The sequence below is a fragment of the Physeter macrocephalus genome, chromosome 2 (genome assembly GCF_002837175.3).
Source record: "Physeter macrocephalus isolate SW-GA chromosome 2, ASM283717v5, whole genome shotgun sequence".
NCBI lineage: Eukaryota > Metazoa > Chordata > Mammalia > Artiodactyla > Physeteridae > Physeter > Physeter macrocephalus.
This window is the reverse complement of record NC_041215.1, coordinates 92,240,427-92,263,856: the sequence shown is the minus strand read 5'-3', so window position 1 is coordinate 92,263,856 and position 23,430 is coordinate 92,240,427. Positions and strand designations below refer to the sequence as shown.

Below are 23,430 nucleotides of genomic sequence, written 5' to 3'. Positions count from 1 at the left end.
AGAAATATAAAGATGCGATTGTTGTTTAATGTAATGAAAAATTATTAACAAAAAGTATAAGCCAAATTATCATTTTCAATAGATAAAGAAAAATCATTTGATTAAATTTGATATTTGTTTTATGATTTAAAAATTTAGCAAATTAAGGAGAAGAGACCTTCCTTAATCTGGTAAAGGATATCTACCAAAAAACATAATACTTTGGGGTAAAATTTTAGAAACATATTCATTAAACTCAGGAACAGGAGAAAGATGCTCTCTATTACCATTGATATTAACATATCCAGGCTGTCTTAGTTTTACAGTCAAAGCAAAAAGACAAGAAACAGTAATTAGGTATAAATATTACCATGATATTACAGTTATTTGCATATAATATGCTTGTCATAATTGAAAATCCAAGAGAATCTAAAACAACAGAACACTGGAGTTCAGCAAGATTACTTTATGCAATTTTAACATATGAAATCGATAGTATTTCTGTAGGCTAAATAGGAAAATAGCAATAAAATTAAAAATAAATTAAAAAAAAGAAAAACAGAAAATACATACTAGTGACAATAGAACAAAAACCCCAATATACTTAACAGTAAATCCCACAAAAGATGTGTAAATGACATTTAGAGAAAAACCCACAGAAAAATTCAATATGTTATTGAGGGACATAAAAAAAGCTAAATACCTTTCCGTTTATTGTAACCCTTATAATTAGTATTTGCAGAGAAAGAATGGAATAAGAACACTAGATTATGAAGAAAAAATGCTAAAATACAATAAACATTTTTAAAATTAAGAAATTGGAGAGAAAGTGATGAAAATATCTAAGCTATAGAAGGAAAAAGCCATAGAAAAGGAAAATGGGATAGAAAAAAAGAGTAAGAAAATTAGGAATTCAATTCAAGAGCTCAACCTTGTTGTAATAGAAGTTCTACAAAAATAGAAGAGATAAAATTGAGGAGAGGGAAATTTTATAGAACTATTAACATGTTTCCTTTATTGAAATGGGATATTGTATTCAACAAAGGAAAACCTACCCAGCACACTCCTTACACACACACACACACACACACACACACACACACACGAAATTTCAAACACTACAGATGAAGAGAAAATTCTAAAGAACAGGGGAAAATGTGGAGGAATAGGTCACATACAGAAAAGCAGAAATAAAACAAGGAATTGTGCATCTCAATGGCAAGAATGGAAGGAAGCCAGAATAAAGTTGGATGTGGATGTCTGAGGGATGAGGAATAGCTGTTTACTTGTTATACACATTTAGTACTAAATGATCTTTCAGTTATGTGCCTGGAGTGCTTAGCTGAAAAATAGATGTTAACTAAAATAAATGTAAAGTTGTTTAAGGCTTTCACTTTCCATTAGAGGCTGTGGGGAAAAGTTCTGAAGTGTGAACTAAGAGATATTGTTTATTATACAAATACTGACACTACCTGGTGGATGAATTTGTTTGTCATCTAATTTGTTTACCCCACATTTACTCATATTTAGGAATAGTATTTTGGACTTGACTGCTTATAAAAATTCTTCCAGTTTGGCATTTTAGAATTTTATAAAAATGTTCTCTATTTTAAAGCCTCCAACACCGATACATGGTAAGCCAAAACAAATGTGAAGATGTTCTATGATTAAAAAACAAAAGTCAACACTGGCCAGGCTCCTCTGTTGGTAATAACCACATTCCATGTAGATTAAGGAAGTCATTTTCAGTGGTCTGCTATATTCCTCCAAAACTAGCCTATGTGGATGCAGCTTGCCTTATCTAAACTAACTACACCTGCAAAAGATTTCCTTTTTCAGTGCCTGATTAGTCCATAAACAACAGAAGTTTTTATGACAAGCTTCCAAGTTACTACTTTACAGGGGGGCCCACTCACTTTGGAAGAGTCTGAATGCCTTAACATTTGGCTTTTGCTTATGATAAAGTATTTAATCTCTTTTTGTAATAATTCTCAAAAGAGCTAGCAAAATTTAGTGAAGTGTAAATTATTTCAAGTACCAAAATATTTTATTTCAATCTACAATTTATTCTAACTAATAAGTTTTAAGCAAATTCAATTGAACAAAAATTAAGCCATTTCTGTCAACACTACTGATAATTTGCTCTTCTTCATTTATCATGAGATAATATCAGCTAAGTCAGTTATGAACCTGAGTTTCTTTGGGGTTTTAATCCATATTTAATCTGTATTTTCATATAAGGTGTAATTCCAATTTACTGACCTCTCTTTCTTAAGCTGCAGGTGCTCTCAAGTTAGAAGTCAGAGGAAACTATTCAGTACTTCCTTAGTCAATTTTTGGAATCAGAAAGCAAGAATTTTGACCTTCAAAAGTCAATTTTTTTTTTTTAACGTATTCCCCATTCTCAACAGAATGTTCTACAAAATTTGTAAATCACTCTAGGGAGATTTCCAGAGAGTTTCAAAATGCGAACAGCTGTGAGCTACCTAAACGATCCATCTTGCCAAGAAGTTTCTACTCCAGAGATGAAGAAATAAACAATTACCATTTTTTTTACTCAAAATATCTGCCACTGTTCAATGAGAAAGTTTGTGGAATTATAAAGCTAAGTATACGTTAGGAAAAATTGTATTCAACCTTTTGCATATTCTCTTTATTTTTCTCCTTCACAAGCTACACACACATACATACCATCATTTAATTGGGAAGAAAATCTTTAAAATCCAGTAAATCCCACAGTTTCTCTTTATCTACTGGCTGCCAGTAAACTGTCAGACACAAATGAAGAATATTTTAAGTATTGTAGAAGAAAAACATAAAACACCAAATCAAACGCAATAATAAACAGCATAGGATTTGGATTCAAATCAATTTGGATTTGTACTCAATAAGCCTGACTCTCTCGTCTTTGCCTGTGAAATGATTATGAGGGTAAATGAGAGCACACATGGAAAGTATTTAGCATAGTGTTTGCTGCATAGTAAGTGTCCAATAAGATGATAGCTATTGATATTAAAATGTGTTGAATATTTATTATTTCCCAAAGTTTTAAAATATAGTTTGAGCTGTAACAATTATTCAAATAAATTAGGCAATTAAAAGTTAGAGTAGGAAATTTTAGGTAAACTTTGTTTGCTAAAGTAACAATTTCATAAAGTGAGAAATGAGATTAAGTGGTTTTACTGTTAACAAGATTAATGGAGAGAAATGTAAAAATTTTATATTTAGAATTTTAGAAATTTTTAATAATTTGTTTTTGAGATAATTGCCTAAGAGGCGTTAATAAAATTTTTAATATGGAACATGGGTAAAAGGGGTAAAAAGCAGTGAATGTTTTTACTTTTATAATGAACCTATGTAAAATTCATATTAAAATTTTAAATATCTTATGTTTCTAAGAAATTTTAAGTTTAAAAAATGATCATCATTATTCCTTGTGTCATCCTTCCAAATATTCAGAAACTTATACTATTATTCATATATGAATAATATTGGAAATGTGTGCTTTGGATAGAAACCAGATTATAAATATATTTGAATAGAAAAATAGCTAAGCTAGTGGTGATGCTTTTTTTTTAAACATCTTTATTGGAGTATAATTGCTTTACAATGGTGTGTTAGTTTCTCCTGTATCACAAAGTGAATCAGCTATACGTATACATATATCCCTATATCTCCTCCCTCTTGTATTTTCCTCTCACCCTCCATATCCCCCCGCCAGGTGGTCACAAAGCAACGAGCTGATCTCCCTGTGCTATGCGGCTGCTTCCCACTAGCTATCTATTTTACATTTGGTAGTGTATATATGCCCATGCCACTCTCTCACTTCGTCCCAGCTTACCCTTCCCCCCCCCACCCCGTGTCCTCAAGTCCATTCTCTACATTGCGTCCGGTGATGCTTTAATGCAAACTTTCTGAATGCTGTTCTGTGTTTTCCTATATTGCTAGTACTCATTATTTTCTTTTCTCAGTGCAGAATCATCTAACTGAAACTCCAGTAGCTAATATCATTTGAATTATATTCCATACAGTTTTCTCCCAAAAATATCTGAAGTAGTTTGCCAGATTAAATATTTTACTCATAATGTCACGAAGAAGGAGGACTGGTTTGAAAACTAAAAAACTTAAGTTTCAAGTTCCAGTTCTACCAATTTATCCAGTTGTGTAAACGTACTAAGATTCTATTTCCTCACCTGAAAAGTGAAAATTAAATCTTATTCAGAGTTAAAGAAAATGTCTAAAGCATATACATATTTCTGGAAAAATGCCAGTCATCAACAATGCTACTCTTCTTCCTCAACTTCCCCTAAAACAGAGCAGAGACCACAGAAGCACCGCTAGATATTAAATACTTAAAGATACACTAATTAATACAACTCAAAGTTGAATCTATTTTTTATGCTTCCTTACAATTAATCCAAAAAAAGAGGGTCCTCCAACCGTAGTATTTTTTTTCTGAATAGTCACAAATACCATGAGAAATGCATTTTAAGGATACCATATATAAGGGACCATGGTTGACACTGCAGACATTAACTTCCTAATAACTTTGCAGAAAGACATAGAAACATTTCCCAGGGAAAGGTTTTGTACTTGCCTACTCACGCCACCCCCACCACCCCAGTCCCACCCAGCCTCACAGAATAAAGCATAAAACTTGATTTGAAGTGCATGACCATTGCAAATAGATTAAAATACAAATTCCTTATCACAACCTACATGGCCCTACTTACTATGTCCTGATGTACTCACGTGGAACTCTCTTCTTGCTCACTGATCTCCAGACTCTAGGAACAATCGAGGTGCAGCACTAGAACAGGTTTTGCTTACTTGCACTAGTATTCCGAGTCAACTTTGTTTTGGTTTACCACCCGTATTGAGCTGGTGCACTCATCTCCCTGTTGTTGGGAGAACTGGCTGCTAATAGCTCCCAGCTGCATCCTTCTGCAAATTGTCCTCAGCTGATAGTAGTTACTTTCCCTAGAAGTTATGCTTCCCTCTCCCAGAGCGCTTCACACAAGGACTGACTAAGAAGAAGCTATGAAAGACGGACTCCTGTGCAGCAAGGAAGGACAAATCTGACCGGCAATTTATACTCCAGAGCCCTAGCCTTATGCATTAGGCCAAATCCAGATTTTACCTGAGACCACATGCTTGCTCACCTCATTCTTCTTCCAGTCCTGCTTCATTCCCTCCCTTAATGCTTTTTCCTAAAGAAGAGCACTCCTCCAGTAAATTATGGGAACCTAAATCCTTCTCTCAAGCTCTGCTTCTGGGCCCTATGGAGAACAGACTCCTTTCTAATTCATGGAATACCTCATATTTCTTGACTTTTAGGTTCCAGAGTAATTATTACCTTCAGAGAAAATGCTCTTCTGCAAGAAGTATGTCCTCCCTCCATCCTACCTTCCTATCCACTCAGTCCTGATGTGTTTCAGTCATTGAACATATTGCTTTTAAGCAATTGGAGTATTTGAGCAATATGAGTAAAAATAAGTGTATTTCCCTAAATGTCTACCTGAGGATAGAAACTAAATTCCTTGAGAGCAGCGACCATGTCCCTATTATCCAACTTTGTACTCCCAGTATCTATCCAAATGCTTGGTACATGGCAGATGATCAATTAATATGATGATCAGTTAACATCCAATGGATGGCTCTAGTTCAGAAACCTTGCTTTCTGATGATACAACTGTTTAGAAAGGTAGATTTCAGGGGTAATTAATATGTCCCCAAATACTGTCTCTCAAATGTCAGCTGTATTAAGCCAGACTGGCAGGATTATAACCAATTAATCATGGATTTTTTTCCTAACACATAGTGGTAAAACAAATATTTTTCATGTTTGAATACAGTGAGGTCCTTGTTTATCAGATGTGAAAGACACTTTTCACTCTGTTGTGAGCTTTTGAAAACCTGATTTGTATTCCTGATCAGATATGTAGGAGTTAATCCACTTTAACGTAGCCATAGGCTTCAGAGTTGTCTAGCTTTAGGTCATTTCAAATATTTAAATGTATGTATGTTACATATATGTGATATGTACATTCGTTGGAAGAAAAAAGGTGGTATGTCATTTTAATTTGTAATGTTTCACTTACGTTTTAACATTTATTTAATGATTGTTTGCCTTTGCATCTAAATACTGTATGAAGTACATATTCTTTTTGCTGTATATAAAAGGATATTTTAATTGTATAGTCTACAATAAGTGCCTGCCCACTATAACTCTAGTCATCATGTGCATCAGATTGTTTTCTTAGAAATCTTCCCTAGTTATTGGGATTTTTATTTAAAGAAAAAAGGACAGAATTCCATTATTATTTCACTTAAGAGAGCAACTTTGGCAATTTGAGAATGTTTAACACTAGATGGCAGGATGAGACTGTAGATACCCAACTCCTCAAAGCTAAGTATTAAAAAAAAAACGATACTTTCTCAAAGGTGTTAAGAATTCTTAGGCAAATACATTGCATTATTCTTTAATATATGCATTATATATAGTTCCACACTACTTTATATTTAAAAGCTTTCACTGTGTATGATAGAGTGATGTTAAACACAAATAAATTATTGAAAAGAAAATATAAATTGCTAATAATTTTACAAGTTATATAAATATGACAATAGCTGAATAAAATAGTCTGTACCGGGAAAACATTCATACTATTTGGCATTCTTAGAACTTAATAATTAAATTTTTAAGCAAAATGTAAGATGTGGTCACTTAATCAAACGTTGCTTAGGTCAACATGCATAAACACAAAATTAAATAAACCATTTATTTTCACAATGAAGATGGATATTCAGCAAATAAGAAGCATTTCAGAATAAGTTCACAATACATATCCAGAGATGAAAAGTGCATCTTTTTCAATGCCAACTAATACTATCCTAGAAGTAAGAACTATTTTAAACTCTTCCGGGAAAAGCGATTCGAGTTTCCCAGATGAATTACTCACTCTCAGTATTTGTGTACCACTTGTCAGTGCAATATGGATAAGTATAGCTAGGGTGACCATATATAATTTTTCATCCAAACTAGGACACTTTTGAACATAAATATATAAACTGGAACTGCCCTAGCAAAGTGGGGCACATGATCACCCTGCTTAGGGGACTTCATCCTCAGGAAATTCATTTTGTGAGCATTTATAATTTTATTGTATTTTAAAATTAATTTTTAATTAGTCCATGACATATCTCACTTGCCAGTCTTAGCTTTTAATTGTAGCAACAATTAGCCCTTTTGGAGGAGGAGAGGCTCAAAAACTCATTAATATCCATAAGAAAATATTGAGTTCCTTAGAAGATCCAAATCCATCAGATCTTCATAAGAATCAATGAAAAGAATAGGCAGGTTTGTAGCCAACTGTTACTGATATGTTGTTTGACTTTCTTGGGGAAACACATTATAAAATATTAAAAGAAATACTCTATATAAGCTAGTAAAATAGTTTTATTTATCCATATATGGACCTGATGTCATGGTACTCACTTCAAATTTAAAGTTTTCTGTTCTTTTCAAATTTGTATTTATAGTAAAAACAACATAAAGTTCTCCTTGAAATGATAAATTATGTGTATAATTAGAGTGAAATGAGCCCTTTGGTTTTAATAATGGAAAATAGCATATTCACTTTCAATGGCTCAGCCATCAGATCTGGGTCCTTCTACTAAATGCAATTCATTTAGTAATAAAATAACTTGAAAAATGCTAAGCAATTTAAGTAAAATAATAGAAGGTCAGGTCGGCTTCCTTACTAGGATATTTTTGATTTAAAGATTAAAAAAATTGTGTGTTTCTCCCCAAATTATTGGTTCATTTTAAACAATCCATGGTATACATAATTTTGTTGATGCATAAATTTTCTGAGTGCAAGTAATGACTTTCAGACAATTGAGAACACAGAGGAATTATTAATTCACAACATAATACCTGAAAAACTTCATAGAAATAATTTTTAAAGTTCTTTCTTGCACTCTCACCAGGGACAGTCTGTTCATAATATGTTTCATTTAAAAGTGTTTTGTTTTGTTTTGTTTTGTGGCAGAACTATGCTCCAAGGCAGTAGCCACACGAATTCAAGACAAGTGGTCAGTTCAACCCAAACCACATTTTTGGTCTAATTTGACTAAGTTAGTCAAATAATATAAATAGTAATCCAGATATTTTGAGATAGCCTCCTCCTGAGTGTTAGTCAAAGTGCATTTCACATGGTAATTGGTACTCATTACTGGAGGACTACGGCTCTCATGTGCCTTACATGGGACCACAAATGTAGGCACAAATCTGCGTGTAGGATTCTGAAATGGGCAAGCATGACTAATTATCATTATATATTTCATTCTGCATTGTACGTCATTCCTGAGTTCTATAGAAAACCTTATTGACAGTGTTCTGCATGGTTACATCTAGACTCTGCGTTTGCAACATAAGTTGTTAATTGCAGAGAATTTGGCACTTGATCCCTCATGTGCTAGTCAATCTATGCTGTAAACAACTAGATAACAGAATACATCCTATTTTTTTCTTAATTCCCCAACACAGCTAGTACAGTATCTAGCTCAAAATATAGGTTTGATCACTTATTAAATGATTGCAAGTGTCTTTAATCACCTGTTCTGGAAAAAAATTATTTTATAAATAAAATACATAAGGCTAAATTAATATATTGATTAATGCCTCACTGGTTAAGAATCACCTCAATGATTATTGAAATACTTTCACTTTGTTCTACTGCATTTTTTCCAAATATCTGTTGTCATGTTTCAGTGTTGAGATCCATCTTTTCACCTGTCCCTTCATACCCAGAGTGGCTCCCTGAAAGTCCTCATGCCATTTATTTCATCTGGAGTTTATAAAATGGCACCTTGGAATCTGATTAGTGGGATGCAGTTTGCCTGTTATTTCTAAATAAGGCTTTTAAATGATAACTAATAAAAATTATCCAAGGGACTTCATGGAGTATAACCATGTGCCTGAACAATAATTTAAATATAAATACTATAACCTCTATTAGCCTTCCCATTTAGTGTAGTATTAGTAAAGGAGAAAGAGGATGTATAGTAGAGGAGAAACAGGATTGGTTTCAGATTCTTAGGACGTAAGTCCAAAGCATAGATTTTTTTATTCCCTAGACTTTACTAGTGTTGGGCAAATGAAATCAATGACTCTTGAAGAAAAAATATTAGTACTTTTGCAAACTTATTGGCAAAAGTTTTAGTTTTTTATAACTTAAATTCAAAAGCTATGTTTTGATCTCTTACTAGGAGACAGATGACATACCAAGCATGAGAGATCAGAAGACAAGGACAGTAATCATTCAGGTACATATTAAGGTCTAGTATTTGATTCTGCTCTGAATTTTAAGATGGGAACAGCAGGACGTAAAATGTTTTGTCAAAGGTCACGCTAGAAAGTATCAGAACCAGGACTGGAATCTCAAGTCTCTTAGTCCAATCCCAGTGCTTTGTAGTTCTTCTTAGTTGTTCCCTTAGTGTATTCACTCCACAGCAGAATTCAGTAAAGCTTTCACCTGGCAGTATCCATGTCAGTATTCTGATTAAAGAACCATTGTTTGTGGAGTCGGTCATAATCTGCAACAATTGACTTTTCTTCTCATGGGCTGAAAGAAATAACTCAGAATGAAGTACATACATCTCAGCAGCCTCCCAAAGCAAAGCAAAACCTAGCCCTAACTGGAAATGACAATATTCTATAAACTTGCAACCTATGGTTATTTTCTATTTCTCAATAACCAAATAGGTATAAGTTAGTTTCTTACAAGCTTTATAACTATAATTTGATAGAGATTAGTATGTATCCAATTTTTATATGTATTTATTTTTATCAACCTGATCCTATTGATCTTAAGATCAACAATTGTGTAATAAGTTTCTTCCAAGTAATAAAAGTGTCAGCAGGAACATACTGTTTAAAATACGTGAATTCTCTTTAATTTATGTTGTCTGGTCCTCTTTTGTTATTCTACAAGGAATATGAGAATCTCATTTTGTTCTGGAATTGCAGTAACATACCAATATCTCACTGCCTCTGATCTCAGATTTACTAAGAATTGAGTAATCATCATCATATCATATGTATTTCTAAATGTTACCTAATTTGTTGATTGAAAGTGTTAAAAATATATGGATTTTAGATATTCTTTGATACATCTCTTCTGGTTTACAGATAGAAAATTGATGCCCAGATAAGTGACTTTTAGTGCTGTTTAGATTTCAGAAATTATTATTGTTGTTGTATCTCACACATACACCATATTGTCAAAAAAAAAGTTCATTTCAAATTTAAAACTTTCTCCCCTGATAACTTCCAATGATTTATTAAACACATTTAGAATAAACTTATGTTTCGAGGCAAAACTTTTTCTAAAACATTAAAATATGTTACATATTTTACCTTGTTTCATAATTTAAGTCTACAAATTATCGGCATTTTTGTTAAGGCTATTTTGAGGTGTGAGTGTAGTGGTATTAATTACTCTTATTTCATAGGTGATAACAATTAAGTCAAATATTTTTAAATATGTGCAATTATTTTAAATTTATAAACACATTCTCAAAAGGTTATTTTCTCTAAGATATATATTTATATATAATGAAAAATAATTACGTATGTATATGTATACACACAACACATACACACATAATGGTTTTGGTTATGACACATACACACATATCTATGTCATGAACAAAATTTAAAAAAAATGTTCAAAAACCTACAGGATAGAGTTTCATCATTTAATTGTGGAAAACTAATCAGGGAATAGCTCTGATTATCAGAGATCCAAATTAACAAGAGTTAGATCACAGAACTAATTATGAGGGAAAAATAGTTATTACTTTTCTGGGTTCCTTTATGAAGAAAGACATGTTAGATTAAAAAATTCCCTTGATGCTTTCTAAAGTATAATTCAACACACACACACACACACACACACACACACACACACACACTTCCTAATTCCTTTAATTCTTTGAGCAGAATACTATGTTCAGATTTCCTTCAAATCATAGGCATCTCTGTTTGACAAGTTCTAACAGAACTCAGTCAAAGTGAAATCCAGCCAGCTTTTGCTGCTAACAATGTATTCATACAGCATATGATCTCTGTCTGTTCAGGCTGCTTCTTGCTCTTGTCTCAGAATAAAAAAGGAGTTCTGCTTTCCTGGGGTATGCCATTTGAGAAAGAAAGTAACCTAACACTAACTGCAGGCGGGGTCAGAGTGATGTAACAGGAAGCTCTGATGTTTCCCTTCTGCTGCTGAGCACATACAATGTGACAACCCTTCCAATCTACTCAGAACAACCCTCTTTCTCCAGCAGAGAGTGTCACCTCCTGCTTTAGATCATCAAGCTCTGCTAACTGGACCTCACCCTGCCTGCAGGGTTACACTGCAAAGCTTTCACCCTTCCCCACCTTGTCTGGGGGTACATTTCTTCTGCGGAATCTCAGAAAATCAAATTCCATCCTAAGAATATTTCACCAAGAATTTCCTTAGGAGCTGTGCTGGGTAAGTGCATTATTCAAAATAAATATATTTATTCAGAGTCGTATTCTCATGTAGTTTGACAATGTTTCTACTATAGAATTTAGTTAGTGACATTGAAATTATGTTGAAACAATTCTCATTTATTTCACATGTTAGAAAAATGAGAGTATATCTCCCCAAGATGTACACAATACCTATTACTACTAGATAATATTATGTACAGTGATATTCTAGAAAAATAAATTTAGGAAGTAATAAAACATCTAAATGGATTAAAAGGCATACTTTTGAACAAACATCTTAATCAGGGAACAATGCTTTTTAAAATTAGCTCTACTATTAGCTAAGCTTAAATTTTGACAGCTGGAAAACATTTTTCCCCCAGGAAGAGTCTTTAAACTTTCCATATAATCAGTATTCTAAAAGGGGGTGAAAGAATAACTACTTATGGGAGTCTCGGAGTCTCACTCTGTAGTTGAAAACGATGCAGAATTAAAAGAAAAGGAATCACTTTGGATTTATTATATTTGTCTTCTATTTGCCACTCGCCCCTATTTACACATACATCTCTAACTATTGAACTAATGGAATTTTCATTGTTCACTGTTGCCAGATGTGTCTAAGTCTCTCTTTTACTAACTCTGAACTGTTTCCGCTGTATTGGATCATGGGGTGGGCAACAAAGGAAAAAAACAACTGGGGTTGAGAAAATGTTGATATTTCTATATTAACTCTAATTTCAAAGCTCTTAAGCTAATAGAATGTGTTACTTCCATTTGTCTGGTATCCCTCTGCAAGCTTTTTCCGTGGATAAAGAAAAGTAACAAAATATTTCCCAAATAGATATATCAGATAATTAAGCAGGGAAATTAATGTGTGTATTAAAAAAAGAATTTCCAGGATAAAACTTTCTGAAATGTTGAGATGAAACATCTGTTAATGCTTCTTTCAACAGTACAGACCGTCCTGGACAATTTAAGAAACTAGTATCTACTTAATAAGTTGTTGGTATAGAGACATGACAAATTTGTTGTTAAGAAAAATTAAATGTCAGATTTGGGTTCAAATTATATTAATTGACATAATTTTAATATATTTTCTTACCTAAGTGAAATTATAATCTGCAAAATATCCTTCAGTGGAGAAATCCTGTACTTAATCACCCATAATCTGGCACATTAACGGTGGACTACCAACACATTCTGAGTAATTCCTTCATAATTTTCTGCTCATTTTTTCCACAAATTTCTCCAAATAATGGAAAGTTCAATTAAGTCTTATTTTTGTGATTCTTTAAAAATATTATGGCTGGTTTCCTATCTCCTGTCATTCATTAATTGTACTGAGTTCCTTGACACATTTGTGGAAATGCATAGTGTTTTTAGAATGTGACTTTGTAAACAGCCATTAGATAATTAGAGGAAGAAATGGAAAGAACATATTAAATGCCTAACCCAATGCCATGGGTTAGTAACAAAAATTAAAACAACATTGTTTTTAATTTAGATTATTTTCTTACAAGGAGGTATTACATTTTGTATTTTATAATAAGGAACTCCCTCAAATTCTCTAATCTTTAATTGCTAGCCAAAACCCCATAATTTTCTTTAAATTATTAAAATAATTTAATTTATTTTTTGTAACTATTCTAATAGTATGGTTTATAATCTTTATTTTCAAAAAATACTGTGGAAAAACACTAGGCAACGAATATTGAGGGTCATTTGGCAAAGGTTTAGTATTTGAGAAAATAATTGAAAGTTTCAAATAAGACTTCATATTATTAAAATCTACACTTTGCTTTCTTTAGTGGTAAGAGAATATCAGAGCATCAATGCATGGTTTCAGCCATTAAGAATTAATTTACTTTTCTGGATGATATTACCCTGTAGGATCATAAAATCAACACACAGAATCTAATTCCAGTTCTAAATATGTAAGATAAAAATACAGAATTGAGAAATCACATGCTAATGTGAGCAAAAATATGTTCTACCTGCAATATTTAGATATCTTTAAGAATATGCTTTTAGCTATTGCTACAAGTTCTTTTTTCCCCAGTATATCTTGGCATATGCCAAAATATTACTTTGTTAGTTAAAATATGTAAATTTTTAGAATATATAAGAGTATTCATTCACTTTGAAAAAAATGAATAACAAAAAATTAAATAGAAATTAGAACTGGGTCTGTAATTTTAAAAACTATGTTAAATGAATGGCCAAGGTATATGTACTTTACTCACTGGTGATGCTTAGGACATAATGAAGTTTAAATGGAGTCAACACCCTAGTATACTGTGAGAACCTTCACATTAACCTGTACATATTTTATCATTATTTTATGCATAACAGATATTTACTTCAGTAAAAAATTCAAAATAATATTAAAACAAAAGTTTACCTTATAAGCTTTATGTTAATGTGGAAAAATTCTTTGATAAACACATTAAAAACTAATCAGAATTCAGTTTATAGTATATTACATATTTCTAATTTAGATATTTGTAACCATTATGACAATATTTTGTTTTCAACCTTTAATTCCATGGTTAAAATTTGATAGTTACTTAATTTTTAAGAATTGCCTTAGAGACTGCTATAGAACCATTAAGATAAACTTTTAAAGATCTAAATATGCATTCACTAAACAAAACTTATTTCATACTCTGTGTATGACTTTGAACACAGCTTGAAAAAATAATTGTTTTTAGAGACACCATGATAATGGTGTCAACATTTCAGAAAACAAATATATTTTAAGGACATTATTTGACGTCTTTGGCTTTATTCCTTATCTTTGTTTAGGATTCAGAGAAGCTTTTAAATCATAAACATAAGATACATCATTGCAACAGTGTTAAAGACGACACTCAAAGAGTGTAGTATCTCATAGTTCTCGACTTAGACTATCAGAAAATATACATAAGATGGAAAATCAGTACACACCTATTTAAAAGATTTGTCTGTGTCTGGCTTTGAAGTCCATGGATGCACTATATAAATGTGTTTATAATTTCTTAGGAAATCTCTCTTTTTCTACCAAAGTACGATTACCATGCTGCACTATTAAATTTAAGAAATTCTCTCATTTAATATCAGAAAATGTTCTGATGCAATTAGGTGGAAAACAAATACTTAACCAGAAACACAAGGTCTATATACTAACCAGATATCTCGATCATTTTCCCATTTATTCACATGGACAATCATACCTGCCCAAATTCTTTCATCAATAGTAGTTATGCAACTCAAAGTAACTGGATAGTTTTCACACCTTAATTTTAGTTTATCTACTTATAAGTTGGTTTATAATTTTGAAGGTATACAGCCTTAATTAGTGTAAAATTGAAAAAAATAATATAGAATACATTTAATTGTAAAAGTTGGAATATAAATATTGAACTAGTGTGATTTAAGAAAAAAGAGCATATGATTAGATATATGATAATTAAATCAACAAAACCCATTTAAATAATAGGAAATATACTTTATACATCCTATTGCCATTCCAATTTAAATAATTTAAACTTTTTGTCCTCAATAAATCCAGATTATTATTTTCTCATGTCTAATTTGGATTATAATATTGTTCATTAAATCAGATTAGATCAAAGAATCTTTATTTTTGCATATTTGAGTAAACTTAAAATCAAATTAGTTTTTAATTTAATGTTATTTACAAAAAATGAAGAAATGGATTTTAAAGATCCAATAAAAGTCTTCTCAATGTTAAAAAATAAGATGGAATCACTGGCTGTGAACTGAGTTAGGGTCTATGTTTATTAGGTTACCAGAATTATTATCAGATGATAAGTTGCAAATACTTTCCTAGAACATGTTTCTTCCTCTTTTTCCTTTAAATTAGTTTACTTAAAAGAAACAGTATTATACAAAACTAACACAATATATTGTCGGTTGCAAAAATGGTCAAAAGAGTGTATTTACTTTTAAACATAAAACAAGTTTTAATCTTTTTCTTCCTTCCTGGTTTAATTAAATGCATCATATGTTTTCTACCTTACTACCAATTAAAAGGACAAAAACTCAACTCAACCCAATATAAATCTAAATAAACAATTAACCAACACCACCCTGTGGTATTGAGGCTATTGCTTCATACTTTATTGAAGTTGTTGGATGGAGCCCAATTTTTAGTGAAATCTTATTCCTCTTAACATGGAACATATTTTTTAGATAAAAAATGTTAATATGGCATAAACTTTTGTATAAATCTGTCATTATTTCTCTATTTAGGTTTAGGTTAACCTGAACTCAATTATGCTTCTCATAAAACCATAGTGACTTGTGAGCATGTCATTTGGTATATTATATAGCAGTGATATAGTGAAATAGCGGCTAGCTGGTTTACAGGGTGCCCCTCTCCTTCCAGCTTAGTTAGCTGAGGGGTCATTAGCATATGCATGAACACATAAGCTTGGTTTTATCAATCAAAACTAAGATAAATTTGTCTTATATCCAAACACTGATTTCATACATTTTACAAATGAGCATTATTTTGAACCCATAACCATTAGTTAACCTGACACCAATTATTATGCAGATATTTGTGCATGAACCTCAAATTTGCTTCCCTTCCAAGGATAACTTGAAGGGAAAATTGGAACTTCAGTAAGTACTAGAGAAGAATAAGTAATGTTATAGCAGAAAATAAGGAGGATTAAAACTATGGGAAAAGAATGTCATCAATACAAAACTTGATTTTTTTTCTTAATTCTGTTATTTTCAAATGTGAGGCAAAATAGGAGACTTGTTTTTCCTTAAATAATGCAGATCTAATATTAGAGTAACATGCTTAAATATTTTATTAATCAATTTACATGTCTTTTTAAAAAATCTATTTTCAATGAAATTTTTTTGGTTTTAAATCTTTTTTTTTAGGACATGCCAATATACTTTATTAGCTAAGGCAAAAAATATAACTTAGGGATTCGTGTTTTAGAAATTTAGATATAGTTGTTGTTTGAAGCAATTCCCTGGAATGTAGTACATTTTAGACAACAATCATGTCACATTTAGTAAGGATATTGCTACATTTTAAATGTGTTAAACACAATTTCGTTAAACTCCCAGTTAACTAACTAAAATATCTTGGAATTGTCAGGTTTACTTGGGTAAATACATTTATTGTCAGCTTTGCTTTTTGGTCCTTGACATTATTCGATAAGGATGAATTATTGGATGAAGGATGCATTATTGGATGCATCTATCTTAATATCCCTGAGGGACAAAAACTTTTTTTTTTTTCTTCCTCAAACAGTAGAGTCTGCCTTCCCTGCTGCAGCATTCCCACCAGAAGTCAGCATGGGTGAATTTGTCCACACTGCACTCATACAAGAGAACCCCCTTTTAAAGGGTGGCTTGCTGCTCTTGATTTAGCTAATTTCTTTAAGGGTTTGCCATGTGCTATGGGCATCATTAATTACTCATGTATAAACCCATTTAATCTTCCCTAAAGCCCTAGCAAATATTATTATCTTTGTTAGCAGGTAAGAAACTCCAAAACCAAGGCACAGAACCCCTAAGTAATGTGCCAAAGGTCATATGGTTATCAAGTGGCAAAACCAGAACTTAAATTCTGACTCATGCTCTGAACCACTCTTCTTCCCTTTCCAATTGGTGGCTGGTATCTCATCATTCCTATTGCAAAGGGATGCTGTTCCTGGAACCTTAAGTTAGGTATAGAGTGAATTGAAATTCTTTCGAAACAGTGATAGAGTAAATAATCTTGGGTTTCCTGGTTAGTCCATTAGTTTAATTTTTAAGTAGGTTTTTATTTCCCACTGCTTTCTCATCAATTGCAAAAAAAATGGAAAGAAAAAAATTACAATACCACAGCTGAAATATGAGTTGTGCATATGAAATATAAGAAGTGCAGCTTGGTGGACTTTGGCTTCAGGTCATTCACATATGAACCCAAACTTCACCACTTCTTAGTTCCCCTTTCTCTTCTGTAAAATGGAAGTGATTAATCACATTGCTTTATAAGGTTTTGTGAGGAATCCAAGAAACAATACATTGAAAATGTTTAGCACAGCACTTGGCACGTAGTAGGTATTCAACACACTTTAGTGCTCATCATAAATCTTTTGTGAACAAGATTGAGGACATAACTTGTGTCTATGCAGAAGCTCATTCCAAACAATCAACATACAGACAATTAGAATACAACTTCTTCATAGGACAGGGAGAGTGAACAAGTGTGATTTGTAATCAGTTTTTAGACTGATCACACTTTGCCATCATCATATAATATGTGCCAGACCTAATAAAACTGACATTGTTAATCACCATTTCTACAGAGCTTGAGCACCTAAAAAGTATCTTCATGCTAAGAATTTTAAAGGTATATTATACAGAAATTATTGTTTTTTGTTTTCTTTTACACATGAAGCCCAATGAAGTACATGGTGTTCCCAAAGTCAAATGATATCATTGATAAAGCTCTGATTTTAACGTACATCTACCATGACTCTGAATCCTAACTATTTTGTTGCACTATTATATATTATCTATTATTACTAATGTTGCACAAAGTTGAATAAGCATAATGATCCACCAGATTTAAACTCAATTTCTTCTAACATAAGATAATAAAAGTAAGTTTATTTATGTTATGTGGATTTTGTGGAATATGGTACATTAGAGATGAATTTAGATGTTTGTCAAGAAATTTTTAGTTCTGACTACTTATAGCAGCTGTAGAAACTCAAAATTTAAAGAAAATTTAGAATGATCAAATTAAACTTCACTTGTAGGGCTCCAAGTTTTTGGTGGTTATTTTCTTTTTGTAAAAATGTCTTTATTACAGGGCCTTCTTACTACTGCCTAATGGTAGACACTTATATTTTCTTATGTATTATATTTCAGAAATAAGATGAAAGAGTACTTGTGCAATAGGATAGTGAACAGTCATTTAAGTTTTGGTTTAAGATAATTTATTCTAAAAATCTCTTTTTGAATATTTTATGAATTATGGTCCATATTGAGAATATAATGAAAACTACAAACTCTTTCTCCAGAACAAAACCAACTAATCTACATTCACAGGGACTCACATCTTGCATACAGTTGCATGAGTTTCATGGGATCTCTCTTTTTGATGGATCCATTAAGAGTTCTTGGATCTCATTTATGAAACTTGCTAATTAATTCAAATGACAATTTTTCTTCTGAATGAAGTAAATTTTATGTATATATTTTTCAGTTACTTCAGATACTTTTATAAGTACCTATGAACTCAAAAAATAGACATGAATGAACATCAGAAACAAATGGCTTATATTATTTCCGTCAACTAGAGGGCAATACTGCAGGGCTCTAGGAAAAAACTACACAGCAGGTAGAATCCGCAATTGGTAATTATCTATCTCCTCTCTGTACCCTTCTCCGTTCACTATGTTTCTATACCTACACCTACACCTACACCTTTGGACCTTCCTCCAAACCAAATACTCAGCAGCTACTTTCTGGCCTCAGATAGTCAAGAGTAGCATGGGAAAAAATCTTGAAGAAAAACTCTTTCTTTATTGGGAAACCTCAGTGTTTAATCTTAAAGCTTTCCACCGATTGGAAGAGGTCCACACACATTATCAAGGGTCATCTCCTTTATTTAAATTTGTCTGATGATAGATGTCAGTCACATCTACAAAATACCTTCACAGCAGCATCTAGACTAGTGTTTGATCAAACAACTGGCCACCATAGCCTAGCCAAGTTGGCACATAAATTAACCATCATAACTAGTTAGGGGGATTCATCCATATTTACTCTTTTTTCTCAAAAATTATTTAGATTTTTAGATTTGGGAGATTCTTCAAAAATTCCTTCTGGAATGATAACTGGAACTGTAGTGAATTCACTAGTTAAATTGACAAGAACTGAGACCTTAATGTTGTCATCCAACCATGAGCATGGTTCATATTCTCTAGTTACTCAGAACTTTTTTTAGGGGGGTGGTAGGGCAGTCTGATATGGGCTTAAATATATGTTAAAGGTATAGTTAAAAGAAATATATTATAATATATGTTAAAATATAAAAATACATTATAAATGGGGGAGGGTAAGGAGAAATGATATAAGGTTTCCACTTTTTTAAGAAAAAGAAAACATACACACAGGATCTTCCAGATTCGCTCTTCCTCTTATCAAGTTAAAATATGTTCTCACTGCAATATATTTTATATGGGGAAATTTCTGTTCACACCAGAATTTAATCTTGTCAGAGAACAGCTGTAGTTTAACCCAGTGACTATGCCATTATTGATATTAGGGGTGCTAGGGTTAAACAGCATGATCTTCAGTTTAGAAAGCACTCACAATGTGCCAGCCTCTATGTTAGATGTTAAAGGTAAGACCCCGGGTCTGGACAACATCAGCTCCACCTCAGTGCAGTGTAAGACAGTGCTGATTAAAGTACCTATTAACTCTTAAGCTATACTGCTGGCTGCCACTCTATTATTCATTTTGTTGCAAGATCAGGACTGAATGCCTTAACTAGGGTGTTTCTAAAATGACAAAACCTGATAAATCAGATATTTTCTGCATATATTTATTTAAGAAACCTTGGATTATAGATTAAAAGTAGAAAACAAAACTGAAATAAAGAACAATCTAATGGATTCTACTTAGCTCACAATTGTATGTGCTTTGATATTCTGAAATATCTTCTTTTCAACTGCTTCTGATATAACTTTGACATTTTAAATTTTAACAGAAAGATTTCCTTGCATCTAAATCCACCACAAATGTCATGGTCATGTAGCAGAAACTGTTCATTTTTTAGACAAAAAGAATGTGGTTAAAGAAAGTGATATCATTAAGAATAAAGTTTGAAGAATGTTTGGTTTCATTAATTTGAACAGGAAGGTCTTCAAATGAGATATGAGCAAGTTTTAAGGTCTAGAGCAAACTTAGAGGGATGTAATCCATAAATGATTTTCCTAAATATTGTTTAATATTTTAATTAATTGAATTCTTCACATGAATTAACTTCCTTAATTATACACTTTCCAAAAGGATTTCCTGTACTGTGCTCCATGTTATCAGTTCAAAAATTATTAGAAGACTTACCAAGTCTTTTGATCATAAAATTAATATATGTCCATATTTAATGAACCAGATTCCAGCCTACTTCCTTCAAAATAAATATACCAAAATCAAAGAGTTTATGTTAGAGTTTTTGGATAACTCAAACATCCTTCAAAAATCCACTAATTGTGTAAGCTTCAGATTAACCCTGAAAGCTAACAGTTCACTAAGTTCTTAACTGTCACAACTCTAGTACCCTAAGACACTACATATTTAAGGCTACATATTCTCAACTTTCTCAGTTATAGTACCATACATACCATAAAAGACTACATGTTAAAAACTTTTAATGTTACATGTAGTTTCTGAAGCTAGAAGCTAGAATAAGCTAAATAAATCTAGTCAATGGGATCCTAACTTAGAAATAGGAGACTCCAGCTCAGTGTGTCTTCAGAGGGTTTCGTTAAGTGTAACTATGATGTAGGTCTTGAAATAGCATGTGGTCTAAAAAAAAAAAGTTAGATTTTTACACTGAGACAACACTCTGCTCCTAATTACTCAAAATCATTTAGACTTCAAGGATTGTCCTACATCTTGGTCTATGTTTTTCTTCCACACATAACTGCATAATTTTATTATCACGAAAGGGAAACAGTCTGTAAATAGAACGTGTAAGCTTTTCTATCTGGAGAGCTATCACAGTATATCAATTCCAATTTGACTAACTCCTTGGAATTAAATTTGTAGTAAACAAAGATCAGGGAATTCCCTGGCGGTCCAGTGGTTAGGACTCGCGCTTTCACTGCCGTGGGCCCAGATTCAATCCCTGGTCGGGGAACTAAGATCCTGCAAACTGCATGGCGTGGCCAATAAATGATAAATATATAAATAAAACAAAGATCATTGTGCATCATATTACTTTACTAATACAAAAATATAATAGAAATTAGTGAAGGAATACTTACTTGAATGAATTGAGTAACATTCTAAGTTTATTATGTCTTCTTTACTCTTAATCACATATGCATCATTATGGCACCTGAATATGAAAAAAAAATGCTAATCGTTCTTATTTGTGGGCGCGTAGTTCCTGGATTCCGGATTTTAGTAGCTCTTGTTTCTTTTGTTGAGTCCTTCACCTCCAGACAAGTTTACTTCTTGCTAGTACTTCTGATATCAATTGGCATAAATTTAAGGAAAGGTCAACACATTATCCAAGAAAGGATTAAAACTTATCTGAGTTTCTTTTAATGAGCATAGAATGCTTTCCTCCCAGATATCTATATGCCTAGGTCCCTCTCCTCCCTGTAGTCTTTGCTCAAGTAAAAACTTTTCTATGGGGCCTAAACTAATCACTATTTAAGATAAACCTACACCTATATCACCACAACCCTATTGTTCATTTTTAGCTATTTTAGCATGTTCTTGCTTTTTCCTATAACACCAATCACCTTGCAACAAACCATCTACTATAATTTACATATTTTATGTTTTTATTTATTTTCTGTCCATGCAACTAACATGTAAGCTCTACAAGTACAAGCACTTCTATTTTTTCTTCACTAATATATCCTAAGCACCTAAATAAGTGTCTGCACTAGTAGGTGCTAAAGATTGCTTAATAAATGATTAAATGAATGAATGTGTTTCTTTCTACCAGTCTCCACAGAAAACTAGTAACTCTGTGATTTTGTATGCAGTACACAGTAGATGTCAGAGCTGAAATTCTGAAGGTGTTAGAATCACTACACATTGCCAAAGAGAAAATATTCAGAAGCTAATTACCATTTCATTATTCTTAGGTCAACCTAATATTTACCCCTTCACTATCTTTGTAAAGGAAAATAAATTAATAAAGATGTTTTTGGTAATGTATTTAGTGTTCAGGTTTCACTGAATTCCAAGGCATGACCTTTCAAACTGGGGTAAATGAGAAGGCTGGTCAGTGTTTTAACACAAAGTGTTGAAGCATTTCCCCAAATGGCCAAACAATGGCTGAAATTGGCAGAATTTCTTGTTGAAACTGGCAGACTTGCCCACTGTTGCCTCCCAACAAAAGTCTTCCTCCATTACTTGTTGCCTTTTTGGACAATAGCACTAAAAAGTCTATAGAAGAAGAAAAAAACCCTTAGCAGTGAAATTGAAAGAAAGTAAATCAATCTTTTAATAAAGCATATAGGGTAGAATACGAATCCTGTTTAATTGCCAAAAAATTATACCTCTGTTTGATAAGTGAAGAGTTACATATTTGTAAATCTATAATTTATCAAGCTTTTAAGTGATTTATAAGTATTTAAAGATCATTTTAAAGAGTGCCAACTGTCAATGCCCTTCAATCATTGCATAGCTTTGAAAGTTTTCTAAACTTAAAGCCAAAGGACTATTTTATAAATTAAAATACATACTTGTCATTAAATAAAATCATGATTTGCTTGAAAGCCTAATGATGAATTTTCACAAAATGTATCTTTTAATTGACACAACTCATAAGTTATAACAATTCTTTTCTTTTCTAATTAAGATTTTCCATGTGTTTGAGACACATATAGCTAACTTTATTTTCTTTTAAAACAGGTGTTAGTCATTCATTCACCTAGAAATATCACTATTGAGTTTTTTTTTCTTCTGAGTCTAGAATGTATATCATTCAGGGAAAGAATAATATTCCTTTGAGAAAAAGACTGATTCTCAACATATGCCCATAATATTCAGAAAAAAATATGTGTATAAAATGTGTCAAGGTTGTAACTTTACTGTCCTTCAGTATATTATCTAATATGACTGGATTTTAAACCACAAGCAACAAACTAGTTTGGATTAAACAGTTCTCTGTCCTCAATGAAGTATTGTTCAAAACATAAAAGTAAGTTGTGAAATAGCTTCTT

General features: G+C 32.1%; 1 protein-coding gene across 3 annotated transcripts in view; it reads left to right on the top strand.

The window, feature by feature from the left end:
- The first annotated feature begins 11,281 nt into the window (after positions 1–11,281).
- CALCRL (calcitonin receptor like receptor) overlaps positions 11,282–23,430 on the top strand; it is a 107,107-nt gene continuing 94,958 nt past the window's right edge. For all 3 annotated transcript variants that reach the window (XM_007110176.4, XM_055088936.1, XM_007110173.4), the window contains exon 1: positions 11,282–11,516. The gene's annotated coding sequence lies outside the window, so the exon portion shown is untranslated. The remainder of the gene's footprint in view (positions 11,517–23,430) is intronic.